This window comes from Zootoca vivipara, chromosome 3, assembly GCF_965207765.1.
Source record: "Zootoca vivipara chromosome 3, rZooViv2.hap1.1, whole genome shotgun sequence".
In the NCBI taxonomy this organism is placed as follows: Eukaryota; Metazoa; Chordata; class Lepidosauria; order Squamata; family Lacertidae; genus Zootoca; species Zootoca vivipara.
The window spans coordinates 42428778-42440112 of NC_142586.1; positions in this window are offsets into that span (position 1 = coordinate 42428778).

Consider the following 11335-nt stretch of genomic DNA (forward strand, 5'->3'; position numbering starts at 1 on the left):
TGTAACATCTTGCTTAAAATCTGGCGTAATTAAGATTAAATGGAAGGGGGGAAAGCCCTGATAATACCTATATGTAAAAGACAGGCAGTTGGATGGGAACTTCTCATTCTGTGTGGGTGATAAACCATCTTAGCCATACCCAGAGGAGACTCACTGAAATCTTCACTTGTTGTCAAAATGCCTATAACCCCACACACCCCAGGAGAGAGTTCATTGCATAAACCTCAGAATATGTATCAGTGTACATAAGAACATTGCAAACAGCCTATAAAGCTTAAAATTCACTTACCACTGAAAAGTTCCCTGACTTTAAGAACCTTTGGTGCAATACTGGGACTGCAATGTAACACTGGAAATTTAGTATTAGCTGCCCCATTTCCTCCTGTGTTTATTTGTAACCTGCCCTGTACAAATTTATCTTGCAAAGCACACTGACATCTGGGAACTAATCTTAGAGGATGTGTCCATGGAACCCTTTGCCATGGATGGCTCCGAATCCAGCCTAGCGAGTGCACAGTAAAGACTCATTCCATTCATGCACTTTCTGTAGCCTCGGGGCATGTGGAGGAAGAGCTGCGCACGCTTAGGCTGTGTACACATTACAATATTAAAACACAGCGAGGTTGTTTTCCTCGGTTTGAATCAAAGCTGGATCGGGGACAAACGTATCAAAATACATTATTTCATAAGAAACAGCAGGATAGATGCAGACAGATATGGATTGTGGCTATCATAATGTGTACAGCTCCATCGCTTCTCAAATTAGCAGGAGCACACTGGATGCAGTGTAAATGAGAGAGTGTACACTTACTTGCGGGTAACCTCTGCCGGAAAAAAACAGGACTTCCATATAATGACATTGTGGAATCTCAACAATTGTTATAGCATTTCTTTATCAGGGTAGCAAATTCACACATTCTTGCCTTTATTGACCTAAACAGCTGTTCTGTGTTTGTGAACGGTCTACCAACATTCCGTTTTAAACCCGTCTTCTGTTTTGAAACCGTTTTGTTTTTAGCTTTTTTAATATATATTTTGTACATTGGCTTGGGTGATTAATTAAGAAGAAAAACATTGTATGTTTCTGTGTTTCGCATCCGTATCTCATTTCAGATAATCTGCTGATGGAAGGCACTTTGAACCAGTAGAGGTTTTCATTAGCTGGAAGGGGAAGAAATCCAGTTTTTTCCAACTCCCTCTCCACTGCAGTCCTCTTTCTCACTTCCCACATTGAATGGTCCCCCAAGACTCTGGAACCATTTTGGTTGTATACAGGGGACACCACTGGAATACAGCCCTCTCATATTCTACAAGATACTGTCAAATGCAGAAATATTGTGCTAAAACCATTAAAGAACTTTAGGGGTGGCTACAGAACGCTGAAAAAAATGTTTGTTCTATGTAAACATTTATATCACTTATAAAGCCAGCTTTTGATATATTATTTATTTTTGTTTTCATTATGGCTTTATGTTCTTTTTGTGCTTGGCTCAGAAGCATATTTTAAATATAATGGCAAACATATGCTAATCAACATACAGAATGGAACACGGCCCATGCTGAAAGTAGAGTGCGGATGCCAGGTTAGGAGACTGTGTATAATTAATTCAGCTTCTCCCCCCCCTCCCCCAAATCCTACTAAAAGTTTTATTTCATTCTTTTGGTGCGGCAGTAATAGTAGCTACATGATGCAGTGCATGATTTATTTATGGGCTGCTAATGAAGACATAGCTAATCATCACAATTAATTGGTATTTTTTGCTTTGGGGCTTAATTGCCTTTTTTTTTTTAACATGCTGGCTTTGGCTTGGTCTAGCTGTGGGGCACAAATTACACAGGGAAACTTTGTGCCTCTCCCTTTGAGCTCGCTGTTCTTCCTGAGCTGAACCTGCTGTATGCTTATTGCAGCTTAACCCACAAACCGGCGCCTTAACATGGAAGTGCCGGGATTCAACTGAGTGAGCCTGGTCAGGAAGTGAAAAGATTTGTGAGTCATTAGTGTGGCTTTGAGTGTGAAAGGCATGCAGCCAGTAAGATAACCCGGGGCTGGCATGAAAGAGAAGAGGAACCAGGGCAGAAAGAATTGTGGGACTCTTGTAAAGGATGGGGGAGGAGGAGAAAGACCAACCATAAGCAAAGCCAGAGAAAGATTTTAACGAGCACATCTGATGCTCTCCTATTATTGCCCATTATATTATCTCATTTCCCACATGCTTTTCCTTCTGTCTGTTCTGCCGTACTTCACCTTTACTTTAGGGTATTTATTGTGATATAGAATAATGCACTGGCTTCCCAGGTGCTGAAATAAGGCAGCATTTAAATCATATTTCTACGCTATCAATGAACTGTGAGCTTTCTCATTAGGTCTGCCAATGTACTAAAGATTTTGTTGGTGGTGTTGATGAACCACCTACCTTTTTAGCCAATTAATTCAGTAATTAGCCAATCAAATTTAAATATATTTGCACATTATGAGAAGCTCAATACAGGCACCTTTTGCAGTTATTGGTGATGGTCTGGCATAATTTACTACAATAAACAAGCAATAAGTTGCCTTTTGGTGCGTCTTTCAGCCCCTTTTATTAGGTCCCATTTCATTTCCTCTTGTGGTTAACGCAAGAGGCTAAACAGCTTCAAAATAAGTATACCCTTCAGTCTTAAGCCACACCAATTAAAATTGTCACCATTGATTAAAATTCACTCCCACTGATTAATAAATTTAAGCACTGCTTGATTAATCAATTAAATTTATTGTTTAATCCATTAAAGCCTTTTCAGCTGTATTTGTTATAAATAGTCAACTGCCACCACAGAGTGGGGACTTGGTAAGATAATGCAATGAGCACAATCCAGTCAACATTAAGCACTTTTTGGTCCCATTGATTCTAGTGGAAGAGTTGTAGGGCAATCCTGTACATGATAAGGCAGCCCTACTGAGTTCAAGTTGACTTGCTGCTAAATACATGTGTGCTGGATTTTAGCCTTAAACACATACAGTGGTACCTTGGTCCTCGAACGGCTTGATTCCCAAATAAATTGGCTCCCAAACGCCGCAAACCTGGAAGTCAGTGTTCTGGTTTGTGAACGTTTGTCAGAAGCCGAACGTCCGACGCAGTTTACATGGCTTCCAGTTGAGTGCAGGAAGCTCCTGCAGCCAATCAGAAGCTGCACCTTGGTTTTTGAATGGTTTGGGGAGTTGAACGGACTCCCAGAACGGATTAAGTCCGAGAACCAAGGTACCACTGTACTTACTTCTCTCCAATGAAAACCAATGGAACTTAAGAATCTTTTCCTTTGACTTAACACTGTGAATTATGGGTACTGATATTTGCTGAGAAGTGTCTCAAAACATTTTTTGGGGTTGGGGCAGTTTAATAATACTTCATATGGATCCCCAAATCCTATAACACCAAGGCCATCCCTACAGGTGCTGGGATGTATGTGAGGTAGCAGCAGCAGCTCCCAAGTGTTCCATGTGAGTCCCACAGTCATTCTACTCCCTTGCCACACGGCCTGTCCTGAGTGCCCTAATCTGAAGGGAGGGAACTATGATAGTGACCTCTGTTCTACACCAGCATTGCCCATTTCAGAGGAGAGGTGACATTGGCATGAAAAGTGCTGCATGAGATACAAATTTCCACATTAAGGGAGTGGTGGAACGATAGGCCTAATTCCAGAAGGGGAGGCCATTTCGGTTGGCATTTGGTAATTAAGTTGACATGTGGAGTGACCTAAATAGAAAATTCTAAATGATATAAAAAATCTTATTATTTCCCAGCAATGTTCAGTCAACCTGGAGTGGACATTACTCAATTTAGCAATTGTTTACACATATACTTTTTTGTGAGTATATTTAAATTGCCCCAACTTTATATTGGGCACCTGGAAAACTGGAATGAACTAGTTACAGGTAGGTAGCCGTGTTGGTCTCAGTCCGTCAATCACCCACTCCCTCCACCCTTCTGAGTAATACCTCCCCCCCCCCACCATCTGATTATATATAAGCGTCTGGGGACTTCTGTTTCAGTGTATCTGAAGAAGTGTGCATGCACACGAAAGCTCATACCTATGACAAACTTAGTTGGTCTCTAAAGTGCTGCTGGAAGGAATTTTTTTATTTTGTTTGGAATAAACTAGTAGAACTTGATGTCATCAATTCCACTGGAAGTACCACTTGTACAATGGCTGCTTATTGTAGACTCAGTTAAATGGTCAGTGCTTCCCACCTTTAATTATCTTTGCCATAACTTGAAAATGAGGATTTGTGTTTGCTTTGATCACCATTCTCAAACACCTGTATAGCACTGCTTCTGAGTTTCACGCCCTTGAATAGGTGAGAGCTGTGAATATCCCTGGGCAGTAAAGGATATTTTCTCAAGGATTTGTGATTGGCATGAATTGTCTAACAGCAGACACTTAGAAACAATCTCTTTTGTTGTCACTTTTAAGAGCTCATGAATACTTTAAGGCACATGCCATGTTATGTGAGGAATCTGGCTCTTCCGCTTGCTGAACTGAAGACCCCTTGGAGCCAAAAGGAGTGACTTCATCAAACGAAGGAAAGTAGAAACTCCATTAGCTGTAGCAGCAAGGCTTATAAATTATTTCTGAGCTTCCCGATGAAGGACAGGCCATAAAATACTTCGAGCAAAGTGCTTGATTCCAAACGAGCACATACAAAGATGTTCAAGTGCGATGCATACTGTTTCAGCAGATGTGCATTTAGCTGCACCATTATCTTCAAAGCGCATGTTTGTGGGGTGGTGGTGGGTTATGCTGAAGAGCTATGTAGGTGACAACTTGATTGAGAAACGCCAGCTGTGTGGCTTGGACAGGAACTCTTTATATACAAAATAAGCTACTTGGACTGTTTGGCTTATTTTGTTGCGCTGAAAGGAAAAACGCCTCGAGCTGCCAAAATTATCTGATGAAAATACTTGGTAGGGGAAATTCATGCGGGAAAAATCTTCTTTTTCCTACAAAAGCATTTTTTAAAAAATAAAAGTGCTAAGGCTACACAGCTGGAGTGAGATTTTTGTTTAAAAATAGCCTGCACTTTCTTCTCGGAATCTGCATACTGGCAGATATTGCTGATCGTCAGGTATTACTCTCCCTAACTAGAAGTTTAATTTTGTCACTATAGTTTTAACTTGTTTTCATGGCTGACATGCCAGTTATTCTTGCTGTCGTGATTTCAAATGAGGAAAGCAAGTATTGTACCAGTGGGAAAGGTATAATATACAACATAGTGTCATGAATATGCAATATTTTTCCCCTGTCAAGATTCTGCTTGTGAGGTCAACTATCAGCTTTCTTTTTTTAATGAGGCTTGTTCATGTGGCTTTAAGAATGGACAGAAACCCCAAAATGAAGCAGGTGAAGTTTTCACCATCTTACCAGGAAATCTGTGTCCATGATGACAGGGGTGCAAACTTGCTAAATATTTGCCTAGCAGGATGTTGTTACACAGTAGAAAAGGCCAGGAAGCAAAGGTGACAGCCCTACTTTCAAGGCTGACACAACACTGTCTTCAAACATGTGGTGCCTCTCCTCTGGTGTATGCTTACCGCAGATGAAATTGGTCTAGAAAATAGGGGAAGGAAGGGGACTACTCAAAGAGAAAATGAAAATATGGGACAGTAGGAGCGGGAGCCACTGGCAGGTGCACACTGTCACAGATACTGGGGAAACCATATTTTCTCAGTCAGTTTTTAGAGGAAGGAAGAAAGGAAAGGAAAGGAAAGGAAAGGAAAGGAAAGGGGTGTGTATTGACTTTGGGAGTGAGGCAAATACTGAATCAAAACACAAGGTTGATAATCTTCTTTCACAAGTTGGAGAAGGTCCCCCCATAAACTCTTGCGTCACTCTGCCACTGTAGTTTCAATTCTTTTGCGTGGGCTTTCCAAGAAGTGAGGCTGTCCAAAATGCTGCCTGTGGAGCACTGAAAAGCTCAGGATTTATTTATTTTTGTTATTGTTCAAGTACAGCAGGGGAAGATTTTTGAAAAAAAGATTTTAATGCTTTATCTAAGTTTTTTTATAAAAAAATGCTGTGTTGCTCTCTTCTAACAAGAACAACAACAAGCTCAGAGCTCTTCAGAACCCCTTGGACAGCATTCTAGACATCCACAGATTGGCCTAGCACCAGAAAGACTCAGATGTCAAGCTGCAAAGTTTCAAGCAACATACAAGCAAGAATATACACCACTTAGCCAATTCTTAATTATTTTGATGTAAGAAAGAGCAACACACACACACACACACACACACACACACACACACACACACACACACTTACTCTTCCCCTCAAAAACATGAAAAGTACAAACCTCTTACTTTCCCCTCCCTCTCAAATATCCCTGGACCTTTTTGTGTGAAACTTGGCAGATTTAGTCCACTCTAGAGTAGGTGGGCATGGCTTCCCAGATATGGGTGGGTTCTTGTTTTACATAGTAGACTGCAATGCTATACTCATTTACTTGGGAGTAAGACAGTTTAACTCAGTGTATGTCAGTCTCCTTAGCACCACTTCTCTGGCCAGATTTATGTGTTCATAGCTTGCAATTGTGCCCACTTCCTTTGCATTTATTATGCAATTTATCATCATGGCAATTCTGGCCTCATCTAGTGAATTTCCCTAGATGTTCATCATAAGTAGCTTAAACTCACATTAGCTATTTAAGCATTATTAAAATAATGGACAGAGATACTAATACATAACACAGTAAACAGCAGTAGATACTAATGGGAAGAAATCATTGAAATAATTACATTGGTGTGTAGCAGATTAATTTCAAAAAGTTCACTCTGTATCTGAAATTAAATAGAACAGAATTAAATTGAAAAGTGGGGTGGGGAGTTTAAATTGATTTGCTTTAACAGCACCACTAAAAGATGATGCTTTTGTGCAGGTGCCTTCATGTGGCAGTCAGGTGTTATGAAACATTTTCTGTGGGTTTTCCCTATGATGAGATACGGTAGCATCATATCCAATGACAGAAGGCAGAGCTGATGTGGCAGTCTTGTTTCAGTCATTTCCCTAATCTCATGTGAAAAGGAAAGCTTGGAGAATGTTGGGGAAATACCATACCAGCTCTTTAGCCACACAAGGATCATTTGAGGAGAATACACAACTTGGCCTCTCGCGGGGGGGGGGGGGAATGGAGACTTAGTCTCGTGTGGGCAGGTGTGCCCAGTCACAGGCAGGCATTTGGGTGGTTTTCTAAGACCATGAAGTCTTCTTCAGCACCCTTCCTCTCTTCATAATGCCTTCCTACTCCCCCCCTACAGAGTAGATTTTGACCAGTCACCTTTTCTTTTGGTGGTGTGTGTGTGGCTATATAGGAATTAGGGGAAAATCCCTGATTGCCTTTTGAGACTCCTCTTTTTCACCTATGTCACACTATGTTCTGATGTTTGCAATACAGTGCAGGTAAGTGAGGAAATTAAGACCTTTATCACAGGTATCTTTAGGTGGCATTGGGTTAGAAGGTGATATTGAGTCACTTTCCATAGCCTTCAGCTTAGGGGACATTGTGAGTGCCCCTTATCCCTGGTGTGCATGACTTGGTGGATGCTGGACAGTGGGACCTGGGTGCGGATGTCGGGTTCACATACCCAAGGCTTCTTCTTCTTTTTTTTAGTAAGGAGGGATAATATTCTTCCATTTCTTGGCTGTGGAGCCACATCATCTGGCTGTGTTAACATGCCTACAGGACATGTTAATTCAACCCACCTGTCCATACTCGCACCGTCTCATTATTGTTTGGCAGATCGTCTAGTTATATTGTAAATAATTATAACCTTTCCACCAATTACTCTGTCTCTTGAGTCTTCTTCCTGGGTGGGATGGCAAACAGCTGCGAATGGGTTAATGAGAGGACAGTGGACCATTTACATGACTTGTAAATAAGAGGGGAGAAACTTAGCATGCAGTGGTATTTTTCATAGGGGAACAGATAGGGGAACAGTTAGGGTTAGTTGCCCAGGGAGCACCCTCTTGCCACCTTCCCAAAGTCTGCCTGGGTTTAGGAAGGAGGCAGCAGGACTCCTGGATCCTGTCAGAGTCTTGGAACTTCCTTCCCAAGGCCTGGGAAGCTTGTGCCCAGCTTATGGGGGAAGGCACAATGCTTGGAGGGAGTCAGAGCACCCACTCGCCACAGGCCCGATGGCACAGGAAAAGGGAGAGGACAACATAGGACCATTGAAATAAATGCTGACATACTCTCTGGCTGTGTTTTCCTGGAACTGCTGGAGGTAGTAAGGAAGAGAAGTGCTTTCTCAACCCCTAAGAAGCTGCAAAACTTCTTCCCTTGCTTGATTGTGCCTGCTTTCAGGAACAGCCCCACCACCAGCAGCAGCGCTTCAGTCCTCATTCCCTTGCCTATAGGACATCTAAGTCAATCTATACAACCTGAAGAACCATGCAGTGCAGATATTTCTCAACTGCATCACTTCAGCATGGAAGTGCAGCGCTGGATATTTGAGGTCCCTAAGAAAAACAGGCAAGTGGCATTCTAGGGAGCACAAGGAGTTATGTGGAAAGTGTTCCTCTATTATCCTGTCTCTCACTTGAAGCCTGAAATGGTATATCCTAGCTAGAGTTTTGCTCGTGTTACTTGTCTCACAGAAGGTTCTCAGGTTAAAAAGACCTAGGATGAGATGGACTCTCATCATCTCACTGGGACTGATGGTGACATAACAATTTCATTTTGGAGCCCTATCCTATCACATCTGAGTGTGATGTGTTGGCAGAATATCATTGTTTAAGAATTCTAACATATTGTGTACATGACTTGCTCAAGTGTCACTGACCAGATTTAATTTAGAAGAGTAGGAGTCTAAGTAGAAAATGAAGGCCTTGGCTTAAGATTTCTGTGTGCCACTCATCTTGAAAAATACTGTGATCGATCACATACTTTTTTCTAGTAATAAAAAGGAGCTGTCCTTCCAATAGCAAACTCAGGTGGTGAATGACAGCAGTACTGGGGGAAAAAAAGGGCCAGTGAGAAATAAGATGGTGGTATCAATATGCTCAGGAAACCGTACATAAATATATTTTATGTCACACCATGCATTTAAAAACTTAAGGGTGTACCTTCATCCAAAAAGGAAGCTTAATGAGGATTGAGCATATTCAACAGAAGAATATTGATTGATGGTTGTTAAAGAAGAATGGAAAGGAAGGATAGAACGGAGTAACTTGGAGAAAGCACTGCTTGGGAAGGAGCACTTCTGTTAGGAGGTGAGGTTGCACTGCAACATTTGCTTGTAGCTCCCTCTTGGTTTTCCTAAACCAGGCTTGGGAAACTCAGCCCTCCAGATGTTTTGGAACTACAGCTCCCATCATCCCTAGCAAACAGGACCAGTGGACAGGGATGATGGCAATTGTAGTCCCAAAACATCTGGAGGGCCAAGTTTGCCTATGCCTGTCCTAAATGCCTGCTTGATGAGATTCATCACAAATAGCTGGGATACTTTGTATAATAGAAGCAAAATGACTTAACACAGTGTGCAGTTTGCAAGGATGTTATGTGACTTTACATATCAGTGCATGTTGCATGACTATCTAAAACATGATTGATTCCAATGCATTCTGTACTGATGAGGAGTGGATGACAGAATACCAAACCAAGAGTTATTTACTGGGTTATACATCAAAATACTTGTAAGAGGCATAGTTCATGCCTGTCAAAGCGCTTGTGAGCATATAATAATGAGAAGAAAAAGCTTTCTCTCATCAGAAACAAGATTAATTTTGTGCCGAATAAAATAATAATAATAATAATAATAATAATAATAATAATACTTTCAGTGCATTAAGGGCAGGTATTCATTATACATATATAGTAGACTGGTATCATTTTCAAAGGTGACCATAATTAAACACTTAATGGCCTAACTTATTCTGAACATACTTTTCCTCAAGGGCCCTATAAATAAAAATTATTTGTGGATATTATCATGCTGTAAAATATCTATGAAGAATAATGTACATTGTTTCTGGAAAGCTTCATTTCTAGTCAAAGAAAAAATGACATATTTAGATATATTGCTGAAGCAGGCCCGAAGCCCTTTTTCTGTCTCCCACAACAGTGTGGTGTTCAGAAATCTAGCAGGTGAATGCCATCCTGTCATGAAAAGGGACTGCTCTGTTCACAAGAATGTAGCTGCCACTTGAGATCAGCTTCGCAGATCCTTCTCTGTGTGCCTTGCCTTTTCATGTGAAACTACCTCTCCAGACATCTGCCCTGGCCATCTTCCTGCTCCTCCTTCAGGCACCAAGTGAAATCGGTCCTGTTCACACCTGAAATGCTTTTTAATTTTTTTAAAGGGCCATTTTAATTGCCTTTTCATTTTTTAAAAAAATTGATAAAAAGAGCCCTGCTCGATTAAAACAGCTATTGTGTCCTCACACTGGCCAGTTAGATGCCTATGGGAAGCTAACAAGCAGGACACAGATACAATAGTACTTTCCCACTCCTTTCTCCCAGCAACTGATACTAAGTGCTGTGTATCCTCTGATAGTGGTGGTAAATGTAGGCATTGTACCTAGTTGCCATTGATAGTCAAATTCAGGAAGGATAAGGCTAACTCCCCCTTTAAAGCCATCCAAGTTGGTGGCCATCAGTATTTCAGATAAATAGCAGATAAGGCAATAATGACGTCCCATAACATCCAGGATAAAGCATTACTACCTCAAGAAATACGGAAGAGATTGTGGAATGACTTACTAGGAACAACTTATTGCCAACTGGCCTCAAGGTGTCTTTCAGTAAAAAGCTGTTCCTAGTAAGCTACTGGGTTCTCTAGAACCCAGAAGTGTGGCAGAAATTATCATCTTATATCATATCACACTGTGGTAGTCATTCCACAATCTCTTCAGATCGATCACAGAACTATTGACCTAATACAACTTCTAGTGAAGACACCTTAGACCGAATTGCTACTGAATTTTTCCTAAAGAGAAAATTTGAAGTGAATTGGCTCTGGTGAAATATCCAAAGAATTCTGAGGGAATTAAAAATAATTCTGATGAGACTCGACATACGTTTGTCAGAGAAGACTGGACTGGAGCTAGCGGTGAATGGATGTTTTCTAAGATTCCTCACCTGAGGTCGCAATTTCTGCTTTTCTCCCAATCTCAGACTTCCAATAATGTTAAAATTGCACCATCATAATATAATTGTGGTGTTGGGACACTCATACAACCACATGACCAGACTTTAAGACACTCTTCCAAATCTTTTCAGGCACTACCCAATGAGTTTATGAGCAACTATGAACTGAAGTATGTAAGTGGCAAATGGACCTGGGACAGCTTGATTCTATGGATC